Raw genomic sequence first — 16841 nt, 5'->3', positions numbered from 1 at the left:
TCAGTGCAAAAGTAAAAAAACAAACAAAAAAAAAAAAAATCACAGTTTGCATTTTTCACTTTAGCTCTTTGGCTTTTGAGTTTCGATACAAAAATCCCAATAAATCTCAACTGTGTTCATATCTCTGATAAACTACCACAGAAATTATTAAATTGAAGCAGCTGAGTAAAGAAACAAGAGTACAGATTTATACATTAAAGAAAGAAGGATACACAAAGTCTAAGCAATAAAAATCTACATAACCTGATAATTATTGTAAAAAAAAAAAATCTAATAATAAGTGACTCTTCATATACTAATCACCTTTATTTTGTAGCAAAGTATACCAATGAAACTATGATCTTTTTTTGTACAAAAAGTGCTGGAGTGCATATCTTAGTTTTGTGATGCCTTTAATTTCTGGCATTATATTGTAATTGTTTTGGGTTTAAGATGTGATATATATGTATATATATATATATATATATATATATATATATATATATATATATATATATATATATATATATATATATATATATATATTACATATACTATGTAAGCAAGAGCACAATAGCAAACACAAATAATATTAGAAGCTTCCACTGTAAAGCAGCAGTGAACTGAAAAGCACCTGAAGCCTGCACTTGGCTTAGTTACACTGTTGCCACTTTAAAAGACAACACAAAGATGTTGATGATAGTGATGATCAACCCGTAGAAAAAGCCTTTTTGTTTCTCAAACTGTTGCTTAGGGCCATACCAGCCTGAATACGCCCGATCTCATCTGACCTGGGAAGCTAATAAGAGTCAGCCTTGTCACTACTGGATGGGAGATGGGAATGGGAATACCAGATGCTGTAAACATTTCTCTTTTCCCTTTACAAACAGAAGGGGGCGCTGCCGCTTAACAAACTCATAAGCATCTCTATGTTTCGCAGTCCTCCCTACTGCCCCTAACAGTTTCCCCCTTATGAGCTCTCTTAAGATGCTTTGTGAATGACTTTATCTTTACCAGGATCTGGTCTTACCTTTAAGTGGAACTATATAATTTTTTACTTTTTGAAAACTCCTTGTAGATACACTTTGGTAAGAACACAAGTTCTTGTCAGGAATATAATGCATCCAGAATTTCAAAGAATTTAATTAAATATGACAAATAAAGAAATTGCTTTAATTTTAACATGGTAAAGGATGTAAATAAGAATACAAAATATTCATTAAAACACCACACTACCACAGAAGAAATGCAAAAAGCCAAAGTAAAAAAATGTTTTTTTCATCAATACATTTGTTTTTACAAAAGAAAAAACAAAGTAATAATTTCACCTTTGACTCCTGTAGACACATATATAATGATCACATATGTTTAATACATGTCTTACAGTACCCAACATTGGTTCTTTAGTGGAGACTTTTAAAACCAGTCTCCGGGTATCTAATCACATCATTTCCATCATTTCCAAATTATTAAATGTAAATCTAGAGGTCAGTGCATGGTTGCTTTTTGCGTGTTAATCCAATATTTACTGTATGATTCCCCTGAATTTCAGAAAATAACCCCGCAGCTTAGGGGTGGGAATAGTTTTGTGATATACTGAGTATTTCAACAACATATATTTCACTTTATTACCTTTTTAAACAGCAAATTATGTCCCCAAAGGAAAGCTTTGTCAACATCTGTTTTATTCAATAAGATAAAGTTCTTTGATGCACAACATATAAACACCTTCTAATGCACATGCCCATGGTATTTCATACTGGCTGTGTGTTTGAATTTTTTTTTTTTTTTATTACAACAGATGATTATATCCATTTTCCTTTCATCATACTTAATGAAAAAAAAATACATCAAGTTTACACACATGGGTCAAAGATGACCTTGTGCATTAGAAGCGTAGTGATACAAAAGGGTTTTTATTCAAAAAGTAAGAAATAAAAACAAAAAATTAGGATGTATGATGATCAAAAACAAGTTAAATGCTGAATGATGAATGATGAATGCATTTATTACAAAGATAAAGAATATAAAAACTTAGTTGGGTCACTTTAGACCCATGTGCATCAAAGGGTTAAAGATGTTATATCACAATTACATGTTACAGTTGTTCCCACTTCTAGATGTGATTGTGCTGATTCCATATAGCTGCAGGCCTTATATACTGCAGTGAAATACAAGGCCACAGAGAGTAAAATGTAAAAAGAAAAAACACTGCCTGAAACGGCTTGTTGGGGTTCAGAGGGTTAAATCCAGAATGACTAAAGTCCTCAAAGCTGCTAGCAGGCCTGCCTCAGACTCACAAACAAACAGGAGACTGAACAACCACAAAATGATTCCTGCTCACTGCACCATCAGCAACAACACAACAGCTTTAGTGTCAGACAAATGGTGCACAGCATATAACAATCACATAAAAACTCACCATTTAAATGTTGTGTGTCTGCAGCATCCTGCGTCACAGCTGCACGTTAGCAAAACAGAGGGCACATCACATGATGACCTTTGACCTTTCGTAGGCAGGGCCAGATTAACACTTTGCTGTACCCTGGGCAACAATATTTAAGGGCCCCATCATCACAACCCCAGAATCACCATAATCTGGCAAAATACAGAATAAATTACAGTAATATGCAGTTAATATACTCAATAGATCAATAACTAACTGTCATCAGGTGCATTTTTATGTACAGATGTGCAAACTCAATGTACATAGATAATAATAATAATAATAAGAATAATAATAATAATAATAATAATAATAATACATTTTATTTGGAAGGTGCCTTTCTCTGCACTCCAGGACACCGTACAAAAAGATAGAAAAAAATAGAGAAGGAAGTGTGCTCAATTTTCACAAAAAAATAAGTAAGCAAGCACTTTCAAAGCATCCAATATTTATTTAACAACACCTATTCCCAGAAGCACAAATGTATTGAATTGATAGAGGCATCACAGAGGAAGACAAGACACAAACAAAAATCAAGAATCTAGAATCAAGTAGCAGTTTGGTCCTTAGCTCATTTTAAACAGAAATCAACGTGAAATCACCTCAAAATTCATTTTTGAGCAACGGCTCTGATGGACAGTTTAACATATCAGCGAGAGATAACCAGAGATTTTGCTTGGGCCCTTTAGAGGTTGTGGGCCCCTGGGCAATTGCCCATTTGCCCATATGGTTAATCCGGCCTTGGTCGCAGGTCATCTTTTTTTTTAATTTTTTTTACTTCATTGAAAGTCAGGTATTACAAACAGTAAAGACACAGAACATTAATACAAAACAAAAACAATACCAGGGGGTCACAGTATACAAAATAATGATGAATTAGTTCTTAAGTATGTTATAAAGAGGGGTGGAAGCAAACAACATGTAGACAAAAGTGTTGGATGAGTTGTTTTTGTTTCTGATACAGGGCAGCAAAAACATCTTTATACCATCTCTTCCAACTTCCCAGCTCGTCTCTCTCCCTCTCTCTCTCTATGAACTCGCCCTTTAAAGACTCTTGACTGCACAAGAGCTGATGCTCATGCTGGCAGCAGTTACCATGGCAACAAATGACTGAAGTGTATTTGTTGCCGCTGTTGCACTGAAAGCTGTCAGAAACAGATAAATAAAAACCAAACAGAGGAGGGAAAGTTTTTATTCTGTCTTACACAATTGAGCCCCATGTGACAGCTGTGGAACCATGTGACTCCAATTCAGGAGAGAAAATAAATCAAAACAGGCACATTCATGTGTCAACATTCTCAGACTGATACTATTATTGGCTATTGTCACTGCGACATGATTTTACATTTGCTGATTTTCATGTTCGACAAGCTGAGTAATGTGCTACCTCTCTCTGGCCATGAATTATTCCAGAGAATTAAATCAATCCCTCTTCCATATATGGTCGCTGCTTCCTGTCAGTGCCAGACCAAACAGGCAGCAGCGGATGGGAATAACTCGTAACTGAAAAAAGACTGGCTGCTGTATAAATATTTAAACAAGCAAAAGGGCAGATGGGTCTTTAGAATTAATTATCCGGCTCATTGTAAATATGAACATTAGGGGCGACTTACAGTGAGTCGAGGCACCATGCTGGAGTCTATGCAGTATTAATGACCGGCAGCCTCACCTCTTAAAGTGGAATATGTTCACTGGGCTACAGCCTCACGGTGTTACTGTTGCTGTAAGGAATAATTTAATAGCTACTTGATCACACTCTGGGTAAATTGAGAGTCAATACAGCATGTGCTCAAGTTTGTGAACATGTGGAGTTAATTCATATGTAGACAGTGTTGCAGAATGTTAGTTTGATTAACTTTGTGACTTCCTTGTGTGAACTGTGATTGACTTGACTATGGTTATTGATCTGCCTGTTTTCATTGTTTGCATGAGTTCCTCCGTCTTGATCAATAGAGATATCTGTATGTACTGGCTCAACAACATAGACCTCTACAGTATGTCCTGTTGGAGGGACAGAGAGTGACTCTGACATGCCAAGGGATAATTAAATCAAGAAACTATTCAGTATTTAAGCTCCACTAAGGGTAGAGATCTGGGTCAGACCTTCTTGATCCTACTTGGGAGATAGAACTCTGTCCCTATCCAGCTGAACAGTGTGTTGTGACTCTGTTTGTGTTTGTTGGATCATATTTGATATAGGAATAAATACAGGAAAGACAGATGAGCATTAAATGCTTTTCATTTCTCACTTCTCTCACTTCTCTTTACGTCAATTTCCAGAACATTTTCTAAATCTCATACTACATACTAGTCTTAGTTGAGGGCCTTTTTTCGTCTCTTTTTACATTTACATGATATAAGTCTTGCAGCTTATGGAATCAGCACAATCATGGCTAGAAGTGAGACAACAAAAAATGTCTTTAGTACAGAGTAGCACATTTATAATGACATAACTAAATTATTAAATAAGAAAAAACACAACTTGAATTTCTCTGATAAATTATTTTTTAAATTGGAATTCAATAGAATTTGTATATACAACACTTTCCAAGTGTCATGAATTGTCATGTCACGCAAAGTTTGTTAATTCTGTTGAGCGCTTTCATGTCAAGTTAAAATCACTCATGTCTAGTCTTGTCATTCACTTCCTGTTTTATTTTGTAATCACCTTTTCCCTCTCGTTTCAGGCTCTTGACTTCCTTCCTTTGTGTGATTTTCCCTCCACTGTGATCGTCTCCCCGGCCCCTGATTGGTTTCACCTGTGTTCCCCTCCCTCATGTATAAATAGTCCTTGTCTCCCTTTGTCTTGTGTCAATTTCGTCTTGTATCCCATGTGTTTGCCAAGTTCCAGGATTAATCAGGATTGAGTTCCATTACTGACTGTATTTTGTTATATTTTGTAACCTCCTTAGTGAGCGTCCTTTGTTATGTTTTTGTATCCTCGTCTTTTGTTTGTATTTTGCAAGTAAAGCATTTTTTGACCACACTACTGGCTTTTGAGTTTGCTTCTGAGTCCCTGACCCTGAGTCAAGTTCTTGACATGAATATTGGGAAAAAGTGTGTCTCCACTCATACATATTAAACTAATTGCTTTTTTACAACCTCTACTTGCAACCTCTCCTGTCCTCTCCTCTCTCCTCTGTGTAAACATCCAGTTCTGTCTGATTTTCAGGTAATATTTGTCCCATTACGATTCACCTCAGCAAAAGCAATAATATCTTCACAGTTGCACTGAGGAAAGCAGAATTTAATATTTTAACAGGATCTCGTTATTCCAAACGATTTACTTTTTGGCAACATTTAAATGAGGCATGTAGATTAAAGTGGAATGACAAAAACTGTGTTTTGGTTAATGGAAACTTTCATAACCTAGGATGCATTCAAGAACAAAATTTGCATTCACAGTATAAATTTTGATGCTAATTTTGATGCCTGTTTTACAATTTCTTTTGATGATAAAGAAGGATTCAGAGGGTTAAACTTGCATTCTTTCTAACGGCCAGCAGGGGGCGACTCCACTGGCTGCAAAAGTAAGTCTACTTGAATAAAGGTTTATGACAGGATGACCCTATTTCTTACTTGATTTATTTCTCAGTAAACATTTTCCAAATGGTCTCAGTTGCTAGTTTCAAGTCCCCTTAAATACAACATGATGTTCATTTTGTAGCTTATGATCCCATTTAGACAAACAGACATTATAGCATGTACCTCCGATTAACAAGTGGTTAATCAAAGTTTAGATGTTGCAATGATACTTTTTAAACTTTTATCTTTTTCAGCTAATTTAGACTTCGTCTTAGCCTTCAGACGAAAATGCTTTAGTCACATTCACACATTGTCAAGACATTCAAATTCTTTCCTGCCTGATACACATGAACATGCCTCCAAGCCACAGAAAAAAGTAATTAGTGTGGTTAGCCATACCATGTTTTCGGCGTGAAGATGCAAATAGTCTGTTGGTAGAAAAAACAAGATCTTACACGCTCTTTAGAAAATCTAAACTTTTTACAGTCCTATTAATGGACATCTTGGCCATGATGTAATGTAATTTTAATAAGTACATAGAAGATAACATGTTTCTCCTCACATGCTGTTGTAAGTCCTTTTTTTAACCTGATTACATCCTTTTGGATCTTCCTTTGTGCTTTTGAAAATAGAATAGTAATATAATATATAATATTATCTCTAAACCTTGAAGTGCTCAGTACAGCATGTACCAGCACAAGTCCCAAAATCACTCTGCTAAAAACGTTTCCTATTCATTATTGAACTTGTTGGAAGTCACAGATAATTTCCCCTTTTCAATGTTTTTTCTTTCTTTTTTATGTAACTGCAGTGGTGGAGGTTGCGGAGTAAGATAAGCTGTTTAGCGCTGGAGAATGGGAGTGGGCAGAAGAGCTCTTAGACGCAGGAAAAAGGAACTCATTTCTGGATATAACGGATATTGACGATTACAGGAAGGAATAAAAGCGGGGACGATAACAAGTCAAACAGACATGGACTGGACATGTGACAACAGCACAAAGGAACCAATATTCCCCCAGTATGTGTGTGTGTGTCTACCTACAGTACATGGAGGCTCACACATGCACCTCCCACGCATCACACACTCACGACACTCACACCTTCCACACTTGTGCCCACGCATACACACATACTACTTCATGCAGGTTATAAAAAAGCTCTCTCTCCACACTGACACACACACACACACACACACACAGTCACTCACAGCTACCTACCTCATGCCCCTGTGGCTCACTCATGCTCTGTGAGATGTTACAAAACAAAAGGTCTTCATCCCTCATCTCGAAACATTACTCACTGCTCTCACACAGAGGATGCTGGTTTGTACATGTAGTGGGCTGCCTTTCAGTATTTCTGGCAATAGGAAGGACATGTGGGCCATTTTTGTTTCCTGGGCGATATGTAATCTGACCAGGAGAAAGCCACCTACTGAGGACACATGGAGTATTATGGTGACGGTGAATACAACCATTACGAAACCATCTATTATAAACGCTCCCTGTTCCTTTGGCTGAAGGTCAACCAAGCTTGTTCTTTACATAACTTGTGTTTTCATTATGCAGTGTGTTTCTGTGTTTTTTTTCCACAGGTAGCTAAGGTAACTTGGAGGGAAAACTCACATTTTCTTGTGGGTGACATGCTATGATTGGTAACTGGCTTGTAACATCGTCATACAACTGCTGTATAATATATTACGAAATAGGACCAATCACATTCAAGTTGCTGTTTTCAACATGTGACCATTGTCAAGACTAACATAGCCTCGACATGTTCTATAAAAAAGCATTCAACAACTTTTGTACAGTTTAAGCTTGAGCTTTAAATAGTCTCTGAGCCTTGAGATTCTGAGCTTTTTGAGTCAATTTGAATTTGCACCTTTAAGACTATCAGCACCTGCAGTACATTATATGATGTAATATAGAAATTTATCGTTTTACAGTGTTACATTTAAGATTTTCCACAATACTAAGCCATAACCAAAGGTTTTATTACAACACTGTCTATAAAAAAATGAAAAGTAACATCTGTAACAGCACTAAACTTTTCAAATTTGGGCGTTTTTTAAATGTCAAATATGGTATGCTCACACAAAGATTATGCATGTTGGTGACTTCACATTACACCAGGAAGAAAAGGTAGATTTCTCTGAATCATATGATATAGTATAACAGTTGATACTGGGCTTTAGGCTTAAACACATGGAGTGGATCAAGTCGACTAAGTGTTCTGGATTTATGCCAGCAACATATTCCTATTAACAAGTTTGTATGATAAATGTTTTGCAGCCTGATTCATTTGATATTATACAAACATGACAGGTGATGAGCACTGTTTTCAACATTTTACAGACACATGACCACAACACACCTTTAACATGTCACAATCAATGTTTTGAACTCATTATTAATGTCGTTAAGTGGTTATGTTTAGGGGCCGACTTCCAACAAGGGGACACTGGTTGAAAGTCCTTGGCTTGTTGGGGCCATGCACCTTGCCTCCCACCCACCCACTAGGTGATGTAACCCACATGTTGTAGGTTACGTGTCGTAGTTATGTTTGTGGTTACATATGGACACAAACAGCGGTCTCCTCTGCTAAAGCTCTGTGTTTATCAACCAATGCGTCCACCCTGATGTGCTCTCTACCGAACTTTGTCACTCTTGATACTACGTCACCTGACTTCCTCCTTTGTTCCTGTCATAATAACTATGGCCACTAGAGGTCGCCAGCTACCAGCAAGGTATATTCAGATATCCATACTGAAAACAAAATGTCCTGTTTCTGGATGCATGGAATGGAGGTCTAGAAAGATGCAGTTCCACCATTATTCTGCATTTAAAATCTATTTTCATCGGCATAAATAACAAACATAATATTCATTCTAGTTGGAGGATGAATCAACTCTGTTTCCTCCAGCCATAATTAGGACCAGGGAGGCTCCATTACATTGTGTGCGTGTGTGTGTGTGTGGCATCATGAGTGGACTGATTGAAATGTGTGAAAGACAAAGGGCACACTCCATAATGAGATGACACTAGCCACGACCCCCTGCGCAACACACACACACACGCACACACACACACACACACACACACACACACACACACACAGACTCACACACATCTCTAAACCCACGTTTGTCAGTATGTCCTTTGTAGATCTGTGGGCTAGTTTCTTATCTGCTAACAAGCTGTCAGATGGCTGACGTGTTGTCTTTGTCCCTGCTGCTGAGTTCTTGATTAGAAATAAATTATATGTCAAGATGACACTTTAGTTCCAGAAGGAGTGAAAAATCAAGGCGGGATCAAAAATAAATAAATCAATATAGCTTCTTTTTTGTCCTTTCCTCTGGGTGTTTACTGTGTTGTGGGGAAGAGGAGGAGGATGAGTCCTTTCCTGGGGGGGGATGATGTCCTTCACCCCGAGGTAAGTGTGGTGCTGTGTAAGGCTGAGCGTAATGAGAGGGGAACAGCAAAGGAGGGGCTTGACACAGCAGATTTCAGTGTGAGACTGAACTTACACACCACTGTAATTATTAATGAAACCATTAATGAAATTCTGGTCATAACTCAGCCTTTGTTGTAATCAAATGTATGCATAATAACCGTTTATGCCTTATTATTGCATGGGATTCACACTGATAAAAGTAAATAAAAAATAAAGACGTCTTTATTTGCATTCACACCCCTTTAAATGTAGATGTTGTAGTCTGGAAGTGCACTGCAAATTATTTGTTTCTTACCAAGATAAAAAAAAAGAAACCTTTAGATTTAGAAGTGTTAGATAATTTATCTTGTTTTAAGGGTAATTTCTTATTTTAAGCGTTCAACATGCTTATTTCTAGATTTAAGTTTTCGCCACACAGTGATGTGACACATATCTTTGAAATCAGCGTATTTTTCTGCTTTCACGGGACACAAAGTTTGTGTGGACTTTCGGTTTTAAGAGATTACATTTACACTTATATGCTAAATTACTTGCTTTTATAAAAAGCAGACATTCAAACTTGCATGAAGCCTTGCCATGTGTTGTAAGCTTGTAGATTGGCTTTTTTCAAATTTATAGGTATAGATGTATATATATAACCCATTAGATTTATTACAACCCTTAAAATCAAGAGGGCTTCGCGACCCCCCCGTGGATCTTTGGCGCCCCGGTTGGGAATCACTGAGTTAGACAATCTTAAACATGTAAAACATGAATGCAGAGAGAATTTTTGTGAGCAAATCAAAGGGAAATGAAAATGCATTAAATATTAACACAACATCAAGGGCAACTTTTATTACATGGCCTTATTACTGAATGTCGTCTAGACCTGCTGTTTGTGCCAAACATTTTTCAAGGGCAGCCCACTGTGATTTAGCCCTCTCATTCATCTTCCACACAGCAAACACACACATCCTGAGTCCATTTTCAGTCATATTATCTTTGGTAACATTTACTTTTATGGGTCTCTAATCAAGTTTCCTGGAAATGCGGTTTGATGCTGTTTAATGGGAGAATGGGATTTTCATTTAAATATTTGTTCCATTCCAATCCAACTTAATACTGATGCATTATCCATGAGTCATTAGTGTTAATTTGTTTTGAATATATGTTTATTTGTATGCTTTCACATCTCAGCATGTTCAGCAGACCTGCTGTGCACCAAACTAAAAAACTCAACTAATCAACTAATTGAGAGCAAACCAATTAAACACTGTCTCTGCTCCCTTTATTGCACCAAATTACACATTTCTTTCCAGGAAAGTTCCTTAAGAAATGATTTGGAAATTACTCATTAAAATTAATTATGTAGTATCTTCCCAGCATGCATATACTGAGCTTTAAATAGATTGAGAAAACTTAAATGTACTGTTTTCTTACAGTGAGATCACCATAACAGAGTGTGTGATGGTGTTCAGGGTGATACTGTACTGGTGTCAGCAGCTATGGCCTGAGGAGGGATTTGCAGGCCGACTAACAGAAGGTGCTAGCAGCGCTCAATATGTCATTGTCTCTTGTTTGGCTAATTGCAGCATGGTGCCGGTGTCAGCCCTCGAGCAAGCAAACACACACACACACACACACACACATACACACACACACACACACACACACACACAAGAGACATATACACACATATTGATCATTCGATAACACTTTACAAAAACCATCTGTGACCATCAAGTGATGTTTATAGATGGTTTATAAACCAATTATTAACCATTTACAAAGAGCTATACATATTTAATCTTTAAATGTTTTAAACCAATTTCTAAAAAGTTTTTGGAACATTTCAAAATCATTAACATACTTAATATGGTGTTAAAAATGTTATTTGTGCAACTAAAACTATTAATAAACTGACAATTATAATTGAATTGTTTGTTAATGGTAAAGTAACTACGAACTTACATTAATATACCATCTATTTGCCATTTATAAATGATAGTTCAACTTTAATGCATTATCTATTTACCATTCTAAATGGCCGATATACGGTTTATAAATAATGATTAGTTTTGTTGATATTCCGGACTGATTTTTTTTTTTTTTGCTGGCCAATTTATTTTCTTGTTTATATATATATATATATATATATATATATATATATATATATATATACATACATATATATGTATATATATATATATATATATATATATATATATATATATATATATATACATATATATATATATATATATATATATATATATATTTTTTTTTTTTTTCATTGTGCAATAATACAATACAGTGACATAGATAGACAGGGAGTGAATATTAAACAACGACAATAATGGTACCCCTGTGTGTGTTTGTGTGTGTGTGTGTGCGCGTGTGTGTTGGAAATACTAAAATGTAAATAGAATAAAAATAGATAAATAAAATTATATATATATATAATTTAAAAAAGAAAAAGAGTATGCATGAGTAACAATAATACTCATAATGATAATTACAGGAGAGAGGAGAAAAATAAGACAAAAAAAACAACAACAACATGATGATGTGCTTTCTTTGCGAGGATAATGGGAAGAATATGGGATAAAAATAAATAAATAATAATAATTAAGACAATCATCAACGAAATAAAATGTAATTTTGAGGTAAATGGCAAGAACAAATTATATTTATGACAAAAGCAGTGAAATGGTAGAGAAGTAGGGGAAGGATGGGGGGAAGAAGTGGGGAATTATTCAGCTACGAAAAAGGATGATTTAGGAAAGAGGGAGAGTAATTAAAATAAAAAGAGGGTGGATATATATTACAATAAAAGAAAAAAATATATATACATATATGTACATTTCTACAAATATGCATATACATACATACATACACACACACACACACACACACACACACACATACATATACATACACATTGTATTAAGAATGATGGTATAATAATAATAACCATAACAACATTATTAATCAAAATTACAGTAGTCAAATTACAATAGTCATATATTAAATATATTATTCATTATCCTTATTGCTGCCATCCTGCTATGCTATGTGTAATTTGTGGGTGGGATATGTGGTCATGTACGTGGCTTCAGCTACAGGATTGTTTCTGGTTGTGGTTTTCTGAATGGGGTAGAGGTTTGAGATTCATGGGGGGTCAAGGTGAGTTATGAATGAGTTCCATATTTCATTAAAGGCTGACATATTGTCTCTGATGTTTGCTGTTATTCGTTCTACTGAAATGTATTCTATGAGTAAGTTGGACCAGTGGGTGATGTGACAGGATGATTTGGATTTCCAATATTGAAATATTACTTTATTGGCGATAGAAATGAGTAGCGGGTTTCTATGTTTAATGGGAATGGTAATTTGTGTCAGGTCTCCCAACAACCATAGCTCTGGAGACGTTGGGACTCTGCAGCCTAGGATGGAGTTTTACAATGACTGATACCCAAAGTGCATGAACTGGTTGACAAGACAAAGTGGAATGAAGGTAGTCATCAGTGCTACCCAACGTGCATTGTGAACATGTGTCTGTATTACTTAGTCCCATTCTAAACATTTTCCTTTGAGTGATGTGTGTTCTGTGAATAGTTTTGTATTGTATGAGTTGTAGGTTCGTATTGGTGGTCATGGAGAAGATGTTTTTATAAATTTCAATCCAGAAGTCGGGGCTGGGAGAGAGACATAGGTCCTTTGCCCATTTTTCTTTTGGGAGTGTTATGGAGGTGTCTGATTGTGAGATAAGTTTAATAAGCTTTGAGATGATTTTTTTTAGTTAGATATTTTCATAATGTCTTCACTTAATAATGAAGGTTGTAAAGTATCCTTCCTCTTCACCTTATACAACACTGACTTTCAGTACAACTCTGAGTCATGTCACCTGCAGAAGTTTTCTGATGACTCAGCTGTTGTCGGGTGTATAAGAGAGGGAGAGGATTGTGAGTACAGGACACTGGTGGACAGATTTGTAGAGTGGTCCGAACAGAATCACCTGAAGCTGGTGAAGATGGTGATCGACTTCAGGAGGAAGAAGATGCTTCCACAGCCACTTCTGATCAGGGGGGAGGTGGTGGAGGAGGTGGAGGACTATGAATACCTCGGAGTGGTGATCGGCAACAGACTGGACTGGAAATCTAACACAGAGGCTGTGTACAAGAAGGGGCTGAGCAGACTCTATTTCCTGAGGAAGCTGAGATCCTTCAATGTGTGCAGCAAGATGTTGGAGATCTTTTACCAGTCTGTTGTTGCCAGCGCCATTTTCTTTGCTGCTGTGTGTTGGGGCAGCAGCATCAGAGCCAGCGACACCAACAGACTTGATAAAATTATCAAGAAGGCTGGCTCTGTACTTGGTCTCAGGCTGGAGACTTTTGAGACTGTGGTGGAGAGGAGAACACTGAACAAACTGCTGGCCATCATGGACAATGATCAGCACCCTCTCCATCACACAGCAGAAAGACAGCGGAGCACCTTCTCTCACAGGCTGCTCCAGCTCCGCTGTCATAGGGACGGATATAAAAAATCTTTCCTGCCACATGCCATCACACTGTACAATAACAAATAGCCTGGTTCATTACATACCGTCGTTATGCACTTTATGTGTTCTTTATGCACACTGTTCATTGCACCTTATTTGTTTCATAGCACCAACATTTTTATACTGCATATTCAAATCTATTCTGCACTGGAATTCTACTCCTTAATACATACTCCTTCTTAAGACACTTTATTTTTATTTTTCCATGACATTTTATTGTATTTTTTATATTTTATATTTTATTGCTTGAAGTATGCCTAGGTTGTTCTTTTTATTTAATTGTGTTGTTATTGTCTCTGTGTGTAATGCTGCTGCTACACTGTAATTTCCCAGCTTGGGATAAATAAAGTATGTCTATCTATCTATCACGAGCTGTTCCATCCTTTTTTCCCTGCAACCCTACATGTTTAAGGTGGCCTTTACCCTCAACCACCTGACGGGCAGGGCACGACTGTGGGGCACCGCCGAATGGGAAAGACGCACACCAGCCTGCTCGTCCTTCTTGGCATTTTCTGCAGAGCTTCACAAGGTGTTTGGGGTGGTCTCCATGGGACCTGATGCTACCGGAGGACTTATGGGTCTGCGTCAGGGAGACCGGACCGTTTCTGACTATGCCATACTTGAGCACGCCTAAGTGACTGGAACTATGCAGCTCAGTGTGATGTTTTTCTGGCTGGTCTAGCGGAATATATAAAAGATGAACTGGTCTCCTTTGATTTGCCGCCCTCCCTTGGTTTAATTGAACTGACTTGCAGAGTGGATAGGCACATCCGGTCAAGGAGACAGGAGACGCAAGGGGGAGACAGATCGTCGCTCTTCCACCCGGCCTTGAGGCACTCCAGCAGCTACCAGCATCACGTCAGGGCCACAACCTGGGGGAGTGGAACCCATGCAAGTGGGGCGTACCAGCCTCACCCCGGGATTCTACTGGATGCGTAAAGACTCCGAAAGGGGTCCGTCCGTAACGGCTGCATATCTCCGCAGTCCGTCAACACACACCGGATCCGTCAGTGTCGGAGCTGTTGCGGACAGCGTTTTCCGAGGACACACAAGATGTCGCGAATTCACGCCTAATCAATTGATATAACTGGAAGATAATCAACATCTCCTCGTTAATGACTGGAGACAAATCAAGCGACTTCGTCTTAACGAGCGCTAACGAGGTCGGCCGGCTTGTTAACAAGAGCCTCTTGTTAACAAGCCTTAGTGATCTCTGTTTGTTTACAACAATCACCAGAGTGAGCGGTGTCAGTGGGGTGAAAAGACGAGTGAAAACCTCTAACCTGTTGATTTCAGGTCTACAAGTTATGAAATATGATCCGCCGTGGACCCGAGGTATTTTATTTTGAAAATATACCGGATGTTTTATTTTGTGTCTGTGCAGGACTTCCTGTCCCGAACGATCTGTTCTGTGCTGAATTTATGCGCCGTGCTCCGTCGTCCGACAAAAATAGAGGTCTGCGGAAGTGTTGCGAGGGCTGTCAGATGGCCATGCGTCGTCGGACTCATTACGCAGCGGATCTGCAGTCGGTGGAATCTCACACATTGATTATAATGGGTGCGTAACGGCTCCGACGACGGATCTGCAGCCGTTACGCATCCAGTGGAATCCAGGGGTCACTCCTGAGGAGCGTGAGCACAGCCGCCAGGGAAATCTCTGCCTATACTGTGGCCAGCCTGGTCACTTTATATCCCGGTGCCCAGCAAAGAGGCACAGCTCACCAGTAGTCGGGGATGACCCCTGTGCCACGCTCGGCTCCTGCTCACTAATGGATCCCACACCCTCACTACTTTCATTGACTCTGGTGCTGATGATAGCATCATTGATGAGGACCTAGCCCTTCAGCTGGGTATCGAGAGGGTACACCCTGCACTTCTGCTCCCACCCTTCAAGTCCCTGATCCTGAGAGACAGTTTGTTGTGGAGGTGGATGCCTCCGATGTTGGGATGGGAGCCGTCCTGTCCCAGCGGGCTGGCAACAACCAGAAGCTCCACCCCTGCGCCTTCTTTTCTAGGCGGCTCTCACCAGCTGAAAGGAACTATGACATTGGAAACCAAGAGCTGCTGGCTGTTAAGCTGGCCCTGGAAGAATGGCGTCACCGGCTGGAGGGGACCAGGCTGCTTTTTTTGTATGGACTGATCACAGGAACCTCAAGTACATCCAGTCCGCTAAAAGACTGAACTCTCGGCAAGCCAGATGGTCCCTGTTTTTTACCTGCTTCAACTTTTCCCTATCCTACTGGCCCAGTACCCGCAACGTCAAGCCTAATGCCCTGTCCCACCAGTTTGTGGAAAAGGAGATTTCTGGGGAGTCGTTGATCTCCAAGAAGGATACCCACTCTCTCTTGATTAATGGCGTGTACTCTGGGTCTTGTAATAGTGATGTATTGAAGCGCCATCTTGTGGGAGATCTAATGTTGAGGTTAAGTTTGATAGACGGAGAGACTGGAGCATGATCACTGATTATGATGGGATGTATTTTATTTTCTTAGATATGTTGGGTGAATGATTTACTAACTAGGAAATAATCTATTCTGAAAGAGGACTGGTGAAGGGGGGGGATATGAATATTCTCTAGATGATGGGTTCCTCATTCTCCAACTATCACCAAGTCCAAAGTCAATCATATATTGTTTCAGTGGAGTGCCAGATTCTTGAATTACCAGGGGTGCTAGAACGGTCGATTGTGGTATTAAGCACTGTATTAAAATCTCCTGCTATTATGGTATTTGTTGAGTTGCATATTAAGGGGAAAAAAATGGAAGAAAGATGGGTTGTCTGTTTTGGGGCCATATAAGTTAGCAAATGTAAATTGCGTTTGGTTAATGGATGCATTAATAATAATAAATCTACCCTCTGGATCAACAATGGATAAGTTATGGATGAATGGAATGTTTTTAT

This window comes from Centropristis striata, chromosome 9, assembly GCF_030273125.1.
Source record: "Centropristis striata isolate RG_2023a ecotype Rhode Island chromosome 9, C.striata_1.0, whole genome shotgun sequence".
Taxonomy (NCBI): domain Eukaryota; kingdom Metazoa; phylum Chordata; class Actinopteri; order Perciformes; family Serranidae; genus Centropristis; species Centropristis striata.
This window is presented reverse-complemented; position numbering follows the sequence as displayed.